The 21,139-nt window shown below is 37.1% G+C and overlaps 1 long non-coding RNA gene across 1 annotated transcript in view; it reads left to right on the top strand.

Moving 5' to 3' along the window:
- The first annotated feature begins 1,238 nt into the window (after positions 1 to 1,238).
- LOC143693575 (uncharacterized) overlaps positions 1,239 to 21,139 on the top strand; it is a 58,030-nt gene continuing 38,129 nt past the window's right edge. Inside the window, exons 1-3 of the long non-coding RNA XR_013181399.1 lie at positions 1,239 to 1,409; positions 3,365 to 3,445; positions 6,645 to 6,738. This is a non-coding gene — a long non-coding RNA (uncharacterized LOC143693575). The remainder of the gene's footprint in view (positions 1,410 to 3,364; positions 3,446 to 6,644; positions 6,739 to 21,139) is intronic.

Raw genomic sequence — 21,139 nt, 5'->3', positions numbered from 1 at the left:
ATAACTGAGGCAAGAAGGGATCTCTGATGATCATCTGGTCAACTGGTCTACTCAAGTCATAAATTGGATGCAACCTCAATGTCAGAGCATGTTGCTTACAGTCATGTCTAATTTTTGCATGCCTCCCAAGATGGGGATTGTTTAACCTCTGGGTTTTTTTTTGCTTTTTTACAAAATAAAATTACAATTTCACATTCCATATGCTGCATTTCTATTTTCTAGGTTTTACATTAATAGCAGGCCTCAGTCAGTATTAAAATGTCAGACATACAATGCTAGTCAGAGCAGGTTTTTAATAGCTTAAGGCTATTATCCATCTGGAAAAATATGGGCCAATATTTTACTGAATAATGAATATTGTTTCTTATGGATTTATCATACACATTTTATAGTTTTCAGTCAAGTATATTACAAATGCTTCTTATTACAGTGCTACTTTATGTCCTGTATGAAGTAAATATGAATTACAATCGTTCTCCATTAAAAGAAAGCAAAGTATTAGAAGTGAAATCAACAAAAGCTTTATAAAGTAGCCAAATTAAGGTGAAGTATGAGTGTCTGCCAAGTGAGGAAGGTTCATTTTGTACTAAATGAATTAAAGCTAAAATATGATGGACAAAACAAATTTATCCATTCTGAAAACAGAATTATAGTGGTGCAATGTCTTTCAAATACAGTGATCTGTTTATATGCAGTACTTTGTTTGAAGTATAGCATTTCAGACAGGATCCTTCATCAGCAAATCATTTAAAGTGATTGTCAAACACAAGAAAAAAAAACTTTTTTTTTTTTTACTGTCATTGTAATTACAATGCATTAATTGGAAGGTCTGTTGTACGGTAGTTTAACAAATTAGACAAGTACTCAGACTACAGAAACATTAGTCCTTTGTTAAAAATGGCTCCTATTTCACTTGTATTTTCTCTTCTTGCTTTAAATTAAAAGTGGTGAATTACATAAACCGCAAAGCTAAGCACGCAAGCAAGTGGACAATCCCTTTAAAGATGCTGAAGCTGGAAGATCCAAAATGCATCAATGCTTCATTTAATTTTAGGCTTTCATTTTTTCAATACAGTTATTTTTATCCCTGTTACCATTTTTTTGTGAATGCAAACCCTTCTTCAGTATAAGAACACATACATATTTAAATTTTATTATTAGTTCCATCCTGTGAGAAAATTTCAGATATCATGACAATTAAAACGTTTACCATAAAAGTATGAGCATTCTAACATGCATTCTAGCATGCCCTTAACTTCATCTGCCTCTTCCTGCATCTCCCCCCTTCCCTCTCGCTCCCTCACCACCTGGTGAGACAGGAGGTGAAATGCAAAGACAGCTGAGATATTTCAAAGAAAATGCTGGTGCGCTCCAATTTAAGAACAACATAGTAATCTGAAACTAACAAGGTAAATAATTGTTTCAGAGAAAGTAAACAGGTAACAAGGCGAATGGGTAGGAGAAGCCTAGAGTATGCAGGATGGATTCCAATTTATTAAAGTCAGTCATCCTGACAATTCTCTTTTCTCCCATTCTTTAATTTTTTTTTGGGATCTGTCCCAGGACACTACCAATCAGTGAGCTTCTTGAGTTGGCTTTAGATCCAACTGGTGACTTAGAAAGTCTAAGACTTTTTGAAGTCCTAATTGAGGCAATTGAACTTTGACATGAAGTAGGTGATTGAATCTACAGGAAATTGTAAGCTTTAACTAGATCAGCTCAGCAAGCTCCATAGTGCATGGCATTGTCGTGACCAAAATTCAGACCTATTGCTGAGATTGGGTCGAGCAATTTGATGTATTATCACAGTTTTCAGCTTTACTTCAGGCAAGGTGTGTGAGAAGTCATTAATATCTGCTCCTTCAAATCTCCCTGTGAGTCAGCATCCCTGCTGCTGTAGCACTCCAGTCAGACTGGTTCCAGCGTCAATTAGGAATAACCAACATTTATGAATTATACCTTTATTTTATAGTCCATTTCCATGTAGATGCTCAGTTTGAGAAGATGTTTCCTGAGTCACAGTGGGAGAAAAACTTGGTACAGAGGCCCCCCCTCCTTAGGCAAGACTGACAGGTTAATGGGAAAAAAGAGATTGCCTTAATTTTAGCAACTGGAAGTTGAGATCTACACACACAAGGCGAGTGGTACTGGTTTAGCTGTGCAAGTCTGTGGTACAGCCTGTACTGCTGCGTTGCAGCTGTGCCTAAATTACAATCTGCACTGGGAGCCGTTTAATTTGCATTAGATTTGCATCTCTCCCCTTACATGGAGAGCAAGTAACTTCCCTGGAACAATGTTGAGGTGTGTCTGGAGGAGTCACAGAGGCTGCTGGCACAGCCTGAGGTTACCCACAGCTCTGCCTCCCAGCTAGGGAGTGGAGATCTGTTTTCCCTCTCCACAGCCAGCCCCACTCCCTCAGTCATTCTCCTCAGGACACCTTCTCCTGGTGGAGCCTGAGTGACCCTTACTTACATTCTGAAGATTTTAAGGCAAAAATGGCAGCTAAACTTTTGAAAAACACTCTATCCTAACTAATATCCCTCTCTTTTTCCCATCCCTGCAAGTATCCAAGGCCAAGATGGTCAGGGCTTTGAGCAACCTGGTCTAGTGGAAGGTGTCTTGTCCATGACAGAGTGGTTGGAACTACATGATCTTTGAATTCCCTTCCAGCCCAATGTTCTTCTGTGATACTAAATACTGAACTGCACTAACTCTGGGCCATGAAGGTTTATTGTAAAGAAGGTTTAACACGTAGTAAGGACACGGTGTGAGGGCTGGTGGGATTGTGGGTCATCAGTGGCTGCTTATGGGAGTCCATTGGCACAGCCTGGAAACCAGGATGTGACACACCCACCAGCCAGGAGCAGGCAGCCATGAGGCCCCAGGGCAGCCCCAAAACTGGGCACTATGAGGAACCTCCATGGGCATGTGTCAAGGCTGGGCTGGGCCATGGCAAGCTGCAGAATGGTCTTGCTGCAGCCTTTCTGGGGCAGGGGTTGATGACTCCAGGTGCTGACATGAGTCCTGTGTCACGGGAAGCCCTGGGGGCTGCCAGGGACAGTCAGAGCTGGGAGTGCCCCCAGGGCTCTGGCATTTTTATGCCTCCATCTAGAGGAGCAATTCATATCTGAAGAGCAAGCAGTCTTATGTCCCATGGAAATATTTTTCTAGGTCATGAATATTTTTGTCTAGTAGTTCAGCAAAAGCAAATTTTTTGAAGATAAAGGTGTATCCCATAAATAACCATTATATCAAGTGCTGGTGAGGTATTTTCTTGCTCTATATTTATATTTTGCTGATATATTCTCCATATATCAGCTGATATATTTGTGTCTTCTGTCTTCCTCCTGGATATGCCATTCAGGTTTGGAGACACTCCTGGACACACCGAATTTCAATAATCCCTTAGAGCTACCACATAGAAGAGAGGCTGCTCTATCTTTCAGTAAGTGCTTTGAAATACTTTTTTCTGTCTTGCTGATCCCACAGTAAACACAGTTTTTTAGAATCAAGAACTTAGGCCACTGAACAGTGTTTTCAAAGAATTATTCCTGTTTAAGTGCAAATTTAGTGAAGTATGTATCTAACAGATGGATTCTTAATGCCTGTGACTTTGGAGCTTTCAGGTGTTGACAGATGTATTGAAAAGGTGTCCTCCCAGAAAAAAAAAATGCATATTAGGGTTATATCATAAAGTAACTTCAGCTGTGCTGAAATGGAACATACAAGCATTAACAAACATTGCCTTAATACAAGCATTAACAAACATTGCCAATATGAGATTGTTCACATAATGCTGAGGAGTAATGCTTTGTTCCTCACACCTTTTGAAAGCATGGTATCTTTGAGCTAAGTAAATGATTAAGTGGAATAAGAAGTTTATCTCCCTGTTGTGATCTGGGTGATCTAGGTTCTTATTACTGCTATCGAGTTCTGCATTCAGCACTGTAACTCTCATATGTCATATGCAGCTTGTTTTCTCTCAGTCTCTGCAGAGAATTATGTGAGCAGTATAATTCTTCCCTTTGGTAGTTTTCTTTGAGGTGGAGAGTCAGTTGCACATATCTGCTGCTGTATTTTTGTACAAGAGAAGGTATGATCAAAGAAATATGCCTTGTACTTCAGCAGAAAATGATAATATTTGTGACAATACATATTTCATGAAAACTGTAAATTTAATTTACTGAAGAAATAGGACTTTGTGTAAACAATAAAGGAAAAGCTTTCATTAAGGTGAAAGCAGAGAGAATTTTTTCTTCTGTGAATGTACATAGAGTAAGTAAATACATAAATAGCAGTGTTGTTTAAACAGATTTTCCCCATAGAACTCTTGCTGCCCAAAACCCATAGGAGAGTTCAAGCAGTGAAATTCATATCCACTAGAAGTAAAACATTCTAAAATTTAATAGGAACAAAATATGCTCATGTATTTTCATGCTGCAAAATATCAAAATTAAACAAATTAAAAGAAGAGCTTAAATAGGAGAAAGCAAGATTCTGCTTTGCTTTGCATACATTTTGAAAATGATCCTAATCTACCAGGACCTAAAATTTAGTTTCTGAAGTAATTATAAGCATTGTGTAGTGTCTGTGTAATAAACATACAACTTTAAAAAGAGTTTAGATACCCCACTCTCTTCAGTCAGAACAAGATGGATATTTCTCTTGGATAATACAAAGTATGCAAGTGGGTAAAAAATAGTGTGATCTGGAGGTTAGTGACTTCCAGCTCCAGTGGATTAACAGAGAAACACATCCCAAAATTGAAGATCCTTTGGTGGAGGTCTCCTCTTCCAGCTTTTTCCTGTCTGAATGTAGAATTGTGAGTATTTCAGCTGACCTCAGCTGCACAGTATTCCATGGGTGAGAACTATGCAAAGGACTGTGTAACCCTCCATGGCCCTGAATTTTAATGCATTTTTCACTTAGTCTTCTTTTATTCAACACTTATACCCCTCAACTCTTCATTTTATTGCTCTACTTTAGAAGTCCTTGACCTAAGATAGGCTTTTAAATGGAGAAAAAAATGGAGGAATTGTGTCTTGTATTACATATAATTATCACTTTTCTCATAGTGTATCAATTTGTTTTCCTTCCCAACACAGACCACAAGCAGTGGCAAAAAAAAAAAAAAAAAAAAACCCCAAACCAAACCCCCCCCAAAAAAACCCAACAACAACAACAACAAGAAAAAAAAAAAAACCAAAAAAACCCAAAAAACCAAAAAAAACCAAAAAAAAAAAACCAAAAAAAAAACAAACCCAAACCAAATCACACACAAAAAAATCCCCACAACAACAAAAACACAAAAACCAAAAGAACCCAACCAAAACCCCCAAAACCTAACAGAAATTAAAATAATGGATCTGAATTGATATACCTTACACATGGAAAACTTAAACATCACAGGAGATTGTTTTGAAAGACAAGAAGAGCACTCTTTCTTTCTGAAGTATCTTTGTACTCATAAGAACTATTTAACATGTCTGAAGCTACTCTGAAGAATATTTGCTTTCTTGACCTTACGCTGAGAGTAGCCTCAGGGTGAAGAATTTATCTTTAACAGAGAAAAACCCTTCTACAAATAAAGTGAATAATCCTCCCCAGATTTACTGTCTGGAATAATTTAGTGAAATGTAGACTGCCAAAGATAAAGGAAAACTTGGTGTATTCTATTTAGTCACTATTGATGTCCAACTGATCAGCTACTATGTAAAAAAAGTAATTAAGTAGACTTGTGTAAAAGGCAAAAAATGAAAGTAAAAAAAACCCTCAGATATAAGGAGCAACTTCAAAACAATAATGTTAGCAAAATATTTCAACATATGTTTAATATGTGCATTTACATATATTTATTAATGATCTTGAAAAGACAGCTTGTGGCATCTAGGCAAGAGAACTAGTCAGAAGACTTCACAAAACTAATAACAGCCATATGGTAAAATAAAATGCTTGTAAATTAATATTTATGGTGGGAAAATTTCAAATAAAAATATGAGTATCTATTTTCATGTTTTAAATTACTATCATCATGCCTGTAGAAAGCTCAGGGAGAAGCTATGCTTGGTAATAGCAGTCTAAATTTCTAAATTTCTAGAAAATATTAATGCATATTGGACTGAGAGTGAACTTTATAATTCTAAAGACTATTGTGAAATGAAAATATGTAAGGAGAGTCTGACTTGTTTAGGAGAATTGTAAGGTATTGGAGAGTAAGTCTACATCACTGAGGAAAGAGATGAATCAAGGAGACATTAGTTATATACAAATAATAATGACAAGAGAAGGTTAAAAGGGATTATGAGAAGGGGATGTGGCTATACTTGGCATAAAAATGGAAAAATTAAAAAAATGGAAAATACTGAATTAAGAGCTAACAAAATAAAAGTCGACAACAGGCTACATCTCTTATACTATACCAAATGAAGCGGTGTAATTTAATGGAAAAAAAAATTGATCAGCCAAGAGCTGTGAAAGATTTTTTAAGATATTTGGATGAGTAATAAGCACATCCACTGATAATTAGGTGACAACTTTGAAAAATATTGCATATAGACACTCATGATCAAATTAATCAGAATTTTGCTGGGGTTGGGAAGGAATTTCTTGTACTGAGAGATGAGTTGCATTTCTTCCTTTTGAAGGTCTTTTCTTGTACCCAATACTGTCTGATGCCAGAAACAAGATTAAGTGGATCACAGATTTAATTCCACTGGTAAACTGCTGTTCTGCTCCCAAGTAAGGCAACATTTATTTATTTTGTCCTAGCTTTTTTACTTATGGCTGAGTTTCTTTTTGTTTACAATACTTAAAAGTATCAAGATTTCTTTATTGTTAGCTATTCCCTGATTTATGATATTTCCCTTCATATTTTGGAACAAGTATTTCCCATCCTCTAAACAATGTGAATGGGACAATTCATCACTTTCTAAGTAATATAAATTAGAAAAATTCCTTGTACTGTTTATATGTGTTTGAGAACCCATGTTAAAATTATATATATTGTGCAAACATTGTATCTGACCTTTAAAAACTTCGGAATATTTAGACAAGAATCCTGGAAGACACTTGAAATTCAAGCAGCACTTACGCCTGGGTTTCTTTAGGAGAAATTTTTTAGCGTGTACAAAGAAATGTCTGCTTCTGTGAAATATTTGCACTGTTTCAGGATTGAAGGGAGTTATGAAGGATGTGCACTTTTAAATCTAAAAACTGTTTACAGACCACTGAACATACATAAGGTTCTTTAAATATCCTTTACTGAATTATAGACTTAGCATGACCATTCAGATCCATAATTTTAACAGCATATGTGAGTTTTTCCCAGTGTTGAGATTTGTGAGTGAGCACGGTAGTGGTTATTTTGCTCACAAGTTTTCAAATTATCACAATGCATTGCAAAGAAATTTACTCTTGAACTATTTGTGTCAAAGCAAACAAACACTTTGTTATATATATATATATATGTACACATACATATACGTGTATGTAGGTATATAATGTATATAGTATTTTATATATACATTTATTTTGGGTCAATGTTTTTATTGTGGGGATTAGTAATCAAAATAAGAAGGAAAAGAATAAATCAAATGCTAATCTGAAAAATCAGGGCATCATTATAGCCCTGGAGGTATGAGATTCAGGCCTTGAAGGGCTGTACTTCCCAATGGTAGGATAAGAAATTCCTGCCACTAGGTATGACTGAATTAAGCACAGATATAAAGCAAGAGTTACTCCATCATTTTTCAGATACTAGAGTGGCACAAACTATAAAATCCCTAATCAGACAGAGAAAACTTGTTTTTTGATAGGTGTGTTGACTGAAGTCTACAATTGTCACTAATCAATTGCCTTGGAGTTTTTCTAGGTTGCCCAGGGCTTCAGTCACACTCAGAATGAACATCTTAAAAGCAACTCACTCTGCAAGTAAAACTCAGTGTTTAGGTTATGGTGCTATCAAAAGACGGGGCCAAAAAAAAATTTTCCTCAAATTCTTTTCTACCACAAACTTCTCTTTTGGACTGAACCATCCCTTGCTCTCAGATTTGGCAAAGGAATGAAAAAGTGAGAATTTGTGTTTAAAGAAAAAGCATTGAAGAGCTTAAACTCACTATGAAAGTAGGAATCCTCTTGAGTTTTTTGTGTAACACATCAAATGAGAAGGGTCAAAAGAGAGTACAGGCAGTTCTCCTGGGGAGAGTTCAAAGAACAAATCAATTCTCTAGCCATCTGGAATCCCCTATCAAAGTGAAACCCCTGAAATACACCTGTATAAGCCAGACATGCATTACAGTCAATGGTGTGAAGACCCAAAAAATCAGGACAATGACTTACTGTGAGAAGACCTTCCACCGAGCCTAACATTCTGTTAGTCTGTAGAATCTGATTAAGATAAAATAAAGTGAAGTCTCAACAGGTGTCTATACTTAGCCTTCTAACACCATTTGAGACACCTCTCTGCAGGGCACAGGGACCAGGCAGGACAATGATTTGTGAACCTGTTGGTACCCAAAGAGAGCTGAGAGGAAGAAATAACTATTGCATGCTCAAGCATTGTCTGTATGAAAGGAGGCATTAACAATTCTCAGCAGTAATAGCTCTCTGGTTATTAGTGTGTCTTTGCTAACTTTAGTCAGCCATGAAGAACATACTTAATGATGGTGAGATGGTGCATAATGATGTAGGTCTGAAATTTTTAATAGAAACTCTCTATGTGACAAATGATGTATTAACTTTAACTCGGACTGAGTCTTTAATATCCTGCCCAGTTAAAGAATCTCAGAAGTCTTATGGGTACTACCAAATTTACAGGCAACTTTCTCATTAGTCTTTAGAGTTCCTCAGTTTGCTCTTGCAGCTGGTAAGGAAAGGAGTAAATTTTGAGGGGTGAACAGCCTCCCAAATCTGTGTTTTACTTTCCTAAATATACCAAAAGACTGGTGTGGTAGTTGCAGTCTCTGCACTGGAAATTGCACTTTACGTATCTACAGTAGAGAATAATATAAAAAAGAAACATTTTTGCTTAAGAAAACTTCCTTTCCTTACATAAAATATTAGGAGTATGCACTTTTTAAAAAGATAATGTGAACTTTAGAAAACTGGTGCCTCTTGATATTCATGCAATAAATGACTTTTTACAAAAATATTGCATTTGCAAGGCTTGTTCTCAAATTTGTTGATTCTGTTCTGAAAATTAGAATTGTATGTCTATTGACCATCTGTGCTTTTTTTGTTTTAACTAAAATTTGCCAGATTTATAGATAAAAAAGACTTTCCTAATTGGCACCAAAGCAAATACTGCTTTGGAAAGTGAAAACCAAGACTGGTGTTTTGCTGTCTCACATGTCATGATAATGGACCACCCCCTTGGCACCCTAAGCAGAACAGAAATAGTTGGTTTGCCTCTAATTGCGCTGTTTTAATCACACAGTACATAAGGAAAATGGAATAAGTGTTTTGATTATTGACAATGTAAAACCTGGCTCATTTTTTTATTGTCTTTTTGGAGCTGTGACAAAGCTAAGAAATAAAATGTATATTTTACAAAGGTTGCTGTGATGTAGCTGACTAAAAGCAGAGAACACAGCTGAAGTAGTGCCCCACGATAGATAATAGAGATACCAAAATCTGACCCTAGCAAGTGTTAATATTAGGCTGTTGAAAAACAAGAAGTTTCAGTGTCTGTTCCACTTAGGAAAAAGAATACAAATATGCCTATATTTACCTCTAAAGTAGCAAAAGCCAATCTTTGACAATAATTATTTTTAATGCTACTGCATAGCAAATATTTTTTTAATTTATGCAACATAATAGACAAGATGATCTCAGTAAATATAGACACAATCTTACCACAGGCCACTGCCAAGCCTAATAAAATTCCCTAAGACATCATTCAGCATTGTATGCTTTTGATAGACACATTTTAGACACCAAACCCATTATCACTATAAAACTAATAAATTGTTTGTCTAGAGCAAATTTTAAAAGGTCATAATTTTTTTTTTTGCACACATGTCTGTAAGGAAATAGTCAAAATACTAAGGATGGAGTGTTGGCATTCATCAGGGCTTTAGAAAAACAATAGCTGTAATATGGAGCTATGACCTCCATTTCTCAAAGCTATGTCTGTTTTGCAAATACCATTATTTCAGAATGCCCACATTTTGTTAGTAGCCTCCTATTCTTATCCTAAGTGTTGGTTACCAAGGAAGTTACATACTGGTAGCCAACAGATTAAACATATTTGGCTGCTCAGTTTGGTGTTTTTCCTCTCTTAATTTTACTTAGCAAGTGCCTCCCCATTCTTGTGGGAGATGTTGAAGCAGAAAAAGTGGGGACAATAGGCACAGGGTACATCTGTGTCCTGGACAGGCTGAACAATTTTTTTGACTTTTTCCTGCTGTTGCAATGCATTTTTGAGCTCACAAACATTACACTTCTGAGGGAATGATGACTTTTGTTTCCAGCTGCCAGAAAAAGAAGTGCCCTTTGTTTGCAGCCTGTCAATGGAATGACCTTTCCCTCCTGCCAATTCATGCTCAAGAAATACACGTGATTGTTTTCCCTTTGCTGCGTGTTTTAAGATCTTCCAAATTTGTTTGATCAATAGTTCAGAAGCTTTCAAACTGACATGAGAAAATACAGATTTTTGCAGACTCATTTTCAGTTGGATCTGAAGCAGATGAAGCTGGAGATCAGCGAGAATTAATCTGTACTTAATGAAGGCAACTTGCTGAATTTCTATAAATGCTTGCCTATGACACATATCCAGAGTTATATAAGCTGTCTGCCATTTATGCAATCCGCTTTGGCAATATTTATATTTGTATTCAAATCTTCCTCGTGAAAATAAATCAAAACCTTTTAATTGCCTATCAGGCAATAACCGGTCTTTTGGAATGCTACCTCAAAGGCAGAAACAGCCTTCAAAAGCTGCTATTAGGCTTTCAGAGTTGGCGTAGCCAGCAATACTTTCTTTCTACTATGTTCAAAGACAATGCTGTCTTTCTCTTTAATGAAACCATGCAGACACACCAAATTCCATATATCTGCAACAAAAATTTATAAAGTCACTTCAGATGCATTTTTGCCTGTTTGGCTACGTGGCAGGTATAGATGTATTTGAATGACTTTTGCCTGTACTCCAAGTTCTCTGGCAAACACATGGCCATAACAGCATGGCATTGTATCCAAGCTACAGATCTCTGCTAAGAAGCAGCATATGTTATCCTGGGCACATGTCACATGCTAGCATTGTGATGCTGCTTCATATGAGCACTGTAATCTCCTACCAATCTCTTTCCTTTCTCTGAAGATCAATGCAAAATTGACATTAGGCCCTCTGAAATGCTCCGTACTGACAGCACACTTCCATCAGCAGTATCTGCAATCTCCTGTTGCAATGGGTAATGGCCAAGAACATCTACAGTGGAAGCTCAGGCATGTAGAGCTCTTGCCTACATGAAACCAATTATGCCAGTTGTGGGTATCTTAAGTGCTTTTACAAAACACACCTTTGAAACCACTGCTTGCACTACCACACATGTTCTTTGAGTGACAGGAAGCAGGGATCAGATTTTCAGGTGATTTTATAGAGGATTGCTTGTTTGGGTGGCACAACACCTTTCCACTAAGGTGCCTGATTTTTGATAGATTTTAGCAAGTAGCATGGTCCATGCTGTGCACAGGATGGATTACTTGCTTAATTTGCCAAGTCAGGAGCCATGTATTACATATTAATTGATCTATTACTTCCCTATTGATCTCTAATCTAAAAGTCTATATTATGTACATTTCCTGAAAGCTGGGACACACAGAGAACTCATAAATCTCATTTTCTCACAGAGGGTAGGTTATACATCAAAGACAGAGCAGTGGCAAACAAAGGTGAAGACCCTTAGCCCCAAAGAAAAAAGTTGACGAGAATTTTAACCAAACAGTACGTGCATGAAGATCAAATGTGGGAACAGTTATAGCAGTGTAAGTTGTTGTGCTGGGGTAAGTTTGGGTGGTGTCTCTGAGCCCTTAGAAACCTGTGACCAGCAGCTGAATTCCTCTTGCCTTCCATGTGGCATCTCACAGAGATGTGCTGTTCTAGCTGTGCCTCTCAGCCATGTTTTGATGGGAGCCATGCTGTCCTTCTACCCTCTGGCAGCTGCACCAGGACCACTTCTAAAAGCATCTTAATATATTATCAGCTCACTCAGTAATTTAGAGGTCATGGCAGAGCTGTTTGCAGCCAAACATGTATTTAGCACAGACTAAGTGAACCTTTGCTTTCAGGCAATTACAGCTTTGATGCAGCAGCATCCAAAACTAACTCTCCATTATTTTCACTGAGTCAATGGTCTGCTGCTGCTTCTTCTGGGCAGAGTGTTCTGGTTGCCTCAGCTGCATAAACTCATGCCTAAATTTACTTCCTGATGGCAAGCACTTAATCACATGGCTCCTCAATGTTTGCTCTAGAAGATGGCAGTAAGCATTCCCACAGGTGGGGAAAGACTTTTCCTGGAAGTTGCAGGGACCACCCTTCAGGTTTTTATTGCACCACCCTTCAGGCTTTTATTGCAGCCTTTCAAGGGAGAGTGCTGCCTGAATTGAGAATGTTTCTCCCTCACTGCGTTTTGGTGCTAAGGGCCAGTGATTGAAGGCCAATGTTTGAGGGCACATCTCTCAAACAAACATGGTCTGTCACATTAAGACACAATTCAAAAAGTTGCTCAACTGTTAGTTACTGGTTCTTGGGTAAGAACTGATGAAACACAATGCAAGGATTTCTAGTCCCTGAAGCTGACTTTGCCTTAGACAGACTGGATTACTTGGGCAGCTACATGGAGAGGTACAGTAAGCAAAGAGGCAGTAAACATCATAATCCTAAACAACTCCCAGTTGCACTTATCAGGATTACAGTCTTCCTTCCCTCCGCCTGCCCTTCGACATCCATCTATCAAGACATGCATTCTTGGAGCAAGTGTTGGTACATCTGCTAATTAATGGAATTTTCCATATTCCTACTCAGAACTACATGACACTGGAGAGCTGCCATGCTTGTGCTTAGTGTAAGGCCTCAGAATGAGATTTTGTGCCAAAATAAAAGGGTATGTGACTTACCACAGGTACCACCTATGCCCTGAAAAATGCTACTAGATGCTCTCTCTACTAACTTAAAATCCTTTAGCACCTTCAGAGCTGTGCCTTGAACTCAGGCTCTGAGCAGCTGGAATGTTAGGTGGAAGCTGATGCCAGTGGATGGAAAAAAAAAGATCCATAGTGCAAAACGGAGCGTGGTCCACACTGTAGTCATATCAGCACAGTGTCATCCCAAACTCATTGGGCTTGCTGAGATGTAAAGCTTAGTTCATGTCCATTGGCTTCCTTTCACAGGCAGGCTGCTTCCTGAGGCTAAACCAACGTGCTGGCACATGTGCTACACCATATTGTCATACCAGCTCATTTGGCAGAGCTCAGACACTCGTGCACTCCCCTCCTTGTGTGCTGTAGCTCCCCTCCAGGAATCTGGGAGAGTAACTAATGACTGAGCAGTGGCTCTTTATACAGTACATGCATGGTGCTGCTAAGCATCTACAGTCTTGCCCTTACTGCCTTTAAAAATCCAGTCCTCAGTGAGTGTAGGTTGCCAGAATTGATAGATATCTGATAATAGCCAGGTGACTGCAGGAGTAGGACAAGACACATTTTTTGTGGACCACTGATAGGGTGATTCTTTTACAAGGTGTGAATGATGCTTTCCCACCTTACACTGATGCTCTCAACAGAAAGGTGTGAGTACATACATCCAGACAAAATGGTCTTCCATCTACACATCACTTAATGAAAGACCCACTAGTTACTGCTAGTCTTATGACAGTGCCCATTTTTAGAACAATTTATGGACTTTCACTTTCCTTTTCTTTATAACCTCATTTATGTTTGTTCTTAATTATGCTGGGGCTGATTAATTATCTTCCATATCCCAACAGCCATGATTATAGCAACCAACTGCTTGATTACTTTCTTAGGAGCTAGATAGAACACCTTCCTGTTCAGCAATAGGAGATTCCATGCCTACCATGGTAAGTAGCCTAGGAGTGCATTGTCCTTCAAAGACCGCTAGCCAGGTAAACAAAACATACAGACTCCAAAATCCACATACTGAGCCATTAGATGCTCTCTCATATTTCTCAAATCCTCTTCTTCCAATCTCCTCTGCCCCCTTGAAGAGCCTTTAATCCTGATAGGTGAATTGCACTCCTACTGCCTATTTCCCTTACTCTTCTCAAACCAGCTCTAGTAGCTCCATGCCAAGATGGCATTTTGCCACCCCAGAACTGAGCATTACTATTTCAAAATTTTACTTCTTACTGTCACTGAAAATCTGGACCAGGAATAGGGTCAAGTATGTCTAATCTTTGTGTTTGGATCCTGACAACACAGGATCATGTAAATGCTTCTCATTTATTTTGTCACTTTTTGTTTTCCTCTTTTCTACTCATTACTTGGTCTCTTTTAGCTTTCCTCCTCACGTGTAAAATTAAAATAGAGATCAGAACTTTTAGAAAAACTCCCCCCCACCAAAAAAATTCCAAAAAAACCTAAAAATCCTTCCATACTGTTAATTTCACATCTGCAAAAGCAGATACAAAAAACCCTACCACCCACTTTTGGTCAATAAATATCATTACTGCAAACAAGCATGAGTTGTTAGAGCTGAAGAAATCAAGATGCGCTTTTGACAGGTTCATTTGGCAGTGTAGGAGGTATTCTACAATTCTAAAAATATGTTCTATTTTCACAGACATTTTGAGATGTCTCTGTAAGTTCTCTTACAGAAGATGGCCTAGGGCCCATATGGTACAAGTCAATCTGACAGATGTTATATAATAATCTTTCTTGATTAAACTAGTACAAGATATTCTCTTCTCACCAACCAAATAACAAGAAAGAACCCATCCATTCTGAAATTAAACACCACCAACTACAGAGACATGATAGGGCTAGAGACCTTGCTGTAAAAATGTTCTGGTCACTTTTGGGAAATCCTTGTCCCTCTATGTCCCCTCTATAGGAGGGGTCCATTACCAGAGGAGGTAAAGTGACAAACAGGACTTGTTAGCTCAAGATCTTACATCCAGGCCATAAATTCAAAAGCCAGATTAAGGAGCAGTAATATACACAAAAATAATTCATTAAAAAGAAAGCAGTAGGAAGAGAGGGATTCATTACAGAACTGATAATAAATTTGCGCAGAAAAACTGAAAATAACTAATTTACTTTATAACATGTATATATAAAAAAAACATATATATTATATATATAATATATTATCTATATGTAACAATGATAAAACATCATATAGATTTAGAGAAAACCTATATTGTATTTTTTGGGGGTAGAAAAGGTCATGAAAGATTTTGTATCAGATATCACAGAAATAGGAATCAGATATTTTTAAATATATATCTCATATATTTTGAATATGTTATCTATACATACAAGGACACATTGGAATATTTTCCCAAGGGAATTTGCTGAAGAGACCTTGGGCATGCAGGATCTTCTAGGAGTTCATTATGAATATGAAAAAAAAACAAAAACCAAACTTCATGCTTTTCTTCAAGTTTCTCAAAATTGCATCTGAATCTCTAAAGCTGTTGATGAGAGGGAGAAGGATGTAATGAGAGCATGCCTATACTGCCAACAAAAAAAGACAATTTAGCTCTGAAACATCTGCGCTGATCATCTAAATTAAACATTTAAAAAAACCCCAAAACTGTAACTGTCTTAATGCCTATGGCAGAAAAAGCTTCAAGCTCTTCCACATAGACATTTCATTTTCTTATACCAAATATGCTCATGAAGACTGAAGTTTCTGGTTTTCACTGAGTTTTGAGTTGGTAAAATTGCTTTAAATATTTAAATGTAATTTATGTGTGCAGAGCCTCACCATATTGTGTTGTGATTTGGAACTAATTTTGCAAGCCTGCTTTTTTTTGGTATTTTGTTTATATTAGCAGTCGTGGGGATGACTGTAATTCATTATGTCATGAATAAATTTTTACGAAACTGGATCTTTAGTCTAGATCCAGTAAGACTGAATCAAAGGACATTTTATATCATAATGTTTTTCTTGATCTAAAACTTTCTTATGTTTTAGGACTTCTTTCTTTGCTTCTCTCTCTCTCAGAACAGTTAATCATTCTGTCTTGTTTAGCTGGTAAAAAATGTAGGCTTATGTGAACACAGCAACCTCAGATACTGAGGACAGGACAAAAAAATCCTCTGGTCTGGTGATACAGCTCTATATCTGTGTCAGGCTTGTCAGTCACTCTCAGTTTCATGCTATTTATTCTGATGTAAAGCCATTCAAACACGTAGGAAGACTCCCATTCATTTTATTGGTCTTGGCATGCTTGTCCAAGTCTCAGCTGAAGCAACAATCTTCTGTTCATCTTGTATGAAATTAGACTTCATCTTATTGTACCAGAACCCCTGGGAACTAATTACAAATCTATTTTTATGGTAAAACAAGCATATTAAAGGTTTACAAATTGGGTGTATGTTTGCTTGCCATAGCTCACATACTGTGCTCTGGAGTATTATTCCCACATGTAAACAATATTGCAAATATAAATTGCCTAAGTGGCTTCCCTGTTGTCAGAAACAGCTGTTCAGTGTGCTAGTTACTCCAGCTTTTTTCAAACACACATACTAACCCTCTGAACTAGCTCTCTTACAAGTGAGTAGCAAAGTGGGATACTGTAGGAATTATTTGCTTCACTAATTTTCTTTGTATTTTAGAGTAAGCGTCCATTCACAGAATGAATACACTTATGTTGATTGATCAAACCAAAAATCATGGGCCTAAACTGAAGCACTCAAGTGTATGTGTTGCTTGTGCCTAATGCTAAATCATGTGCTTTAGTGCTCTGAAAACCAGAGTTCTAACACATCAGCTTTCCCTACATCCTTGTAAATGGATGAGGATAAATTTGATTCCTTGTATTCAAAGTCCATGTTTCGAACCTTGAAGTATGCTTTTGACATTCTTAGAGAAGTGGGTGGTTGGTTAGGTTTTTGGTTTTGTCTTTTTTTTTTTTTTCAAATGCAAGGACCAGGTATATCTTTGTTTGTTAAAATAAGAAAAGTTGCACATATTATTTGGCAATACCAGATGACTAAATTTCAAAGAAACACCAGACACCATGAGAATCATGATAAAACAGTAGATTTCCATAAAAGGGAAAGAAAGTCACTGCTAGATTGCAGATAAGGGAACAAAGCATTTGTGTGGATGCTCATTTCTGTGTGCAAACAGGGTAAGCAAAATACACCAGATACACAAATGCTAAAAGGTACAACTCCCCTGATATCTTTGTATCTCTCTGGCACCCTCCAAATAATGACATCTATTTCACCTTCTCTTTACAGTTGAGACTATAAAGATCACAGACAGTGCGCAAGAACCATCGGTAAACACCACCAGTAGAATTTTAAGATTTAAGCACACTCTAACACTGCACTAGTACTATCAAAAATCAACTATGGATTTCTAGAAACTAATTTTGTGGTAATAGTGATTGTCTGTCTTTTTTTGGTACACTTATTTTAACCGAAGTCTCAGCAGTTACAGGAGGAGTTTTATCTAGGTGGGAATTTCAGAGATGAGACAAATGACAATTAAATGTGACACAAAAAGAAGTTTAAATTGATATTAATGAGTGCCTATATGATGATGGCATAGTCCAGTGAATATTTCAGCTACTGTGACACCAATACATTGACTGAGCAAAACAGAAAGTCTAAGCACTTTAGAACAAAGAGCATTATCATTGAACTATTAGAAGGATTAACCCCAATGGAGCTGGGCTTTACCCTTGATATGGAGGGTGTGGTATACTTGTTTAAACAGGCACTCCTTATAATTGTGCCAGTTGTACCTGTGGTGAACAAACAGGCTTGACTCAACATATTTGTCAAACTTTAAAAAACTATGTCAATAGCAGCAGGGATGGTGCATAGGACTTCATCGGAAGAAGAAAGATTTAATACCAGACAATGTTAATTTGCTTAGCTATTGCTTCCATAGACTTATAAAGATCACATTAAGTCTGATAAGAAAACTCAATTTTGAGTAGCATTTGCATGGCTCCAATCACTGTAGGAAAAGGAAAAACTCTCATTTTATCAGGAATTCAAAACTTTCCTACTACTAAGGATTACTGAAGCCACATGAACTGCTATAGACACTTTTTGGATGATGCTTTCACAACAATTCTGGCTTACTTGGCTTGCTATGGATTGGCCCAGAATACCTGAACTCTAACAAATAGCAACTGATGTTGAAATTAGATACATAATATAGAAACTACTCCCCAAACTGTTAGTGGTAAAGCAAACAAGCAACTAAAAATTTAAAAAAATAAATTAGAAGTTCCTTTAAAAGACAGTCCTAACAAGGACTTCAGCTTTGACCCTTCCACCTTTATCAACTAAGAATGTCACCACAATTCAAAAAAGGAAGCAATCAGAATTTCAAAGCTATTGAAGTGAGAATGTTTGCAAAATTGTCTCTTTGAGTGGTTTTTTAAATCTGTAGTTATCCCTGGTGACTCTCTGTATGCAGAAGATCCTAAATAGCTGTGCTAATATGAGTCTAAAGAACCAGTTTGCCTACAAAATGACAGAAATATTTAGGCAACTGTGATTAAAATTTCATTACTGCTTACTTTATTTCCCATTTTTGTTCAAAATTCATGTGAGCTACCTACTCTAGGCAGAATATACGTGACCAGGTGCTTTTATAAAGTATTGCTTCATGTTCAGATATCAGGTAGCACCATTAAGTAGTAATACTACAAAATAGTGTATGAATGACAGGAATTGGCTTCCTTATCAAATGACACTAAATGTTTTTTTCTCATTAGGCAGCAGATAATGTCAAAAGTAACTCAGCAGAAACAAAGTAGTATCTTTATCCTTTTTAAAAATCACCCATAGTGTTTATCCATCATAGCCTAATAATTCCTCAGTTACTACTCAATCTCATTTAAACTTTGGACCAACTGTTCTGCTGTATCACCTGTTGCATTAATGCAGAACATTTACTCCAAGCTGGTAGTCTGAAATATAGAATTAGAAATAGATCCTGCATGTTCTTCTATCAAAAAAAAAAAAATCAACTAAAAAAATTGTTGTCAGTTGGACCACTCTGAGCTACAAATTTGAAGCATAAATAAAATGTGAACACCCCCATTTCCTCTTTATTTCAAAATCTCACACATTCACATCATATTGACCTTACTAACTTTATGAAATACTCAGTGGTGAGCCAGGCTTACAGTGTGGGGGTTCTATAGTGAGAAATTAATGAGCTGGATGGGATCCCTTATATTTGGGAGGTAGAAGGAAGTTTTGTGGGGAAGTGTGAAGTCTACTCATGTCAGTGGAAATGTGTTGTGTGGGCACTGAGGTGCCTTTAAGAGGAGTTCCATAACCTGACATTTTCTTGCTTTCAAGAGTTTTCTCTGCATGGATGTCATACTCACTCAGCCTTAACTGATTCAAACAAAGTTCTTCTACACATGAATCTGCACAGTCAGTGGGGAAGTACTCAAAGTGAGGCTGGTGAAGCCAGTCATAGGTTCTGACGCCACAAAAAGCTAAATTCAGCAAGCTCACAATGTACCAACCCTAACCTAATCTGATTTTGCAGCAGAAATACTCCATTAGTCACCATTCAGGCATGATACAGTCTCTGCTACCTGGCAGTGTAGTATGAGTGGGACTAGAAATATTCAGAATCCTTTACCACCATCTGAAAGCAGGAAAGTCTTATCTGCTAAGACTGGGGGTAGTTGTGTCTGGGATATTTAGTGTGGTTTTCTTTTTGTGTCTAACATTGGAGTCTGTTTCCTTAAAATCTTGAACACCAGCTTTACTTTGCCATAAAGTTCATAACACTTCATTGTAAGTGTGGTCTGCTAAGGGCATCTGTGTATGTATGTACATCCTACATGATGAGAAGTACATTTGTGCTCTCTGGATGGAAGTTCATGTAGAATTCTTCTAATTTGAATTATTTTTAAAATTATTAGTCTTTGATATAGGCTTTGTTTCAGGTGATTTGTGAGTTTGCCAAAGGATAGATCAGCACAAAAGTAACTAATTAGCACCACTGGAGTCAGTACATTTTTCAGCTATCACTTCTGAACTTTCACCTCCTCTTTAACCCCCAAAAGGGAATTTCAAACACAAATGCATGTTTGAAAATAAAATAGTTCTGGGTACTTATCAAGTTAATTTTGCCTTGCTAAACTTTCCACAGGAACTAAAGGAGAATTGCTGTGCTTTTATGAATTTCACAGTGTTTGCAGAGAAGTGTTGAATAGGCAGGTAGTGCAACTTTTGGAATGTTTTGTGCAGATGTCTGCAGGATGGGTAACACTCCCTGACAAGAGATTTAGCAACTTATAACATTGTGTTACAATTATACTTTGATAATACCTTACATTTAATTCTACCTCTTTTTTTTAATGAGCACATACCTCGGCTAATCTCACTTTATCATGCTAGCTTGTTATTTGATCATACTGCCAACTAAATCTTTGATTGAGGGAACAGGATGATTTTCCTTTTTATTCAATTATTCCCAAACTCAGAAAAACAAAAAAATCAGCTTTTGAGTGGAATATTACTTGCTTGGTTTCCACCCAAAAGGAATGTTTAATATGTTTGATCAGAAATTTACTTCAGAATGTGAGCATGGGAAAATTGACATTTTCCCAAATGGGGTATTTCTCATTAAAAAAAAAAAAAAAAAGGCACTGGTGTTATTTTGAACATCTGTCATGTAGAGATGTTAGATGCTGAAATTGAGTGAAAAATGGCTTCAATTTGCTTGAGTTACAGATTGTTAGATACAGAACCCTGCACTTGGTCAAAGCAAATTTTTCTTCACTAACATGGCATGCTGTGATGCTTCATGGTTAATATGCCTGAGAGCCAAGGGCTGGGGAAGTATTTCTGTGCATTTTCAGATACAGCTGACAAGAAAACCCCCCAAAACTTTGCAAAATGGAAAATAACTCTCAACAAAAATTATTTGCCCTTTGCTGAGAATGTTCATTGAAATAAACCA

Source organism: Agelaius phoeniceus, chromosome 3, assembly GCF_051311805.1.
Source record: "Agelaius phoeniceus isolate bAgePho1 chromosome 3, bAgePho1.hap1, whole genome shotgun sequence".
NCBI lineage: Eukaryota > Metazoa > Chordata > Aves > Passeriformes > Icteridae > Agelaius > Agelaius phoeniceus.
Note: the sequence above shows the minus strand (reverse complement) of the source record. Positions and strands in the feature narration are given on the sequence as shown.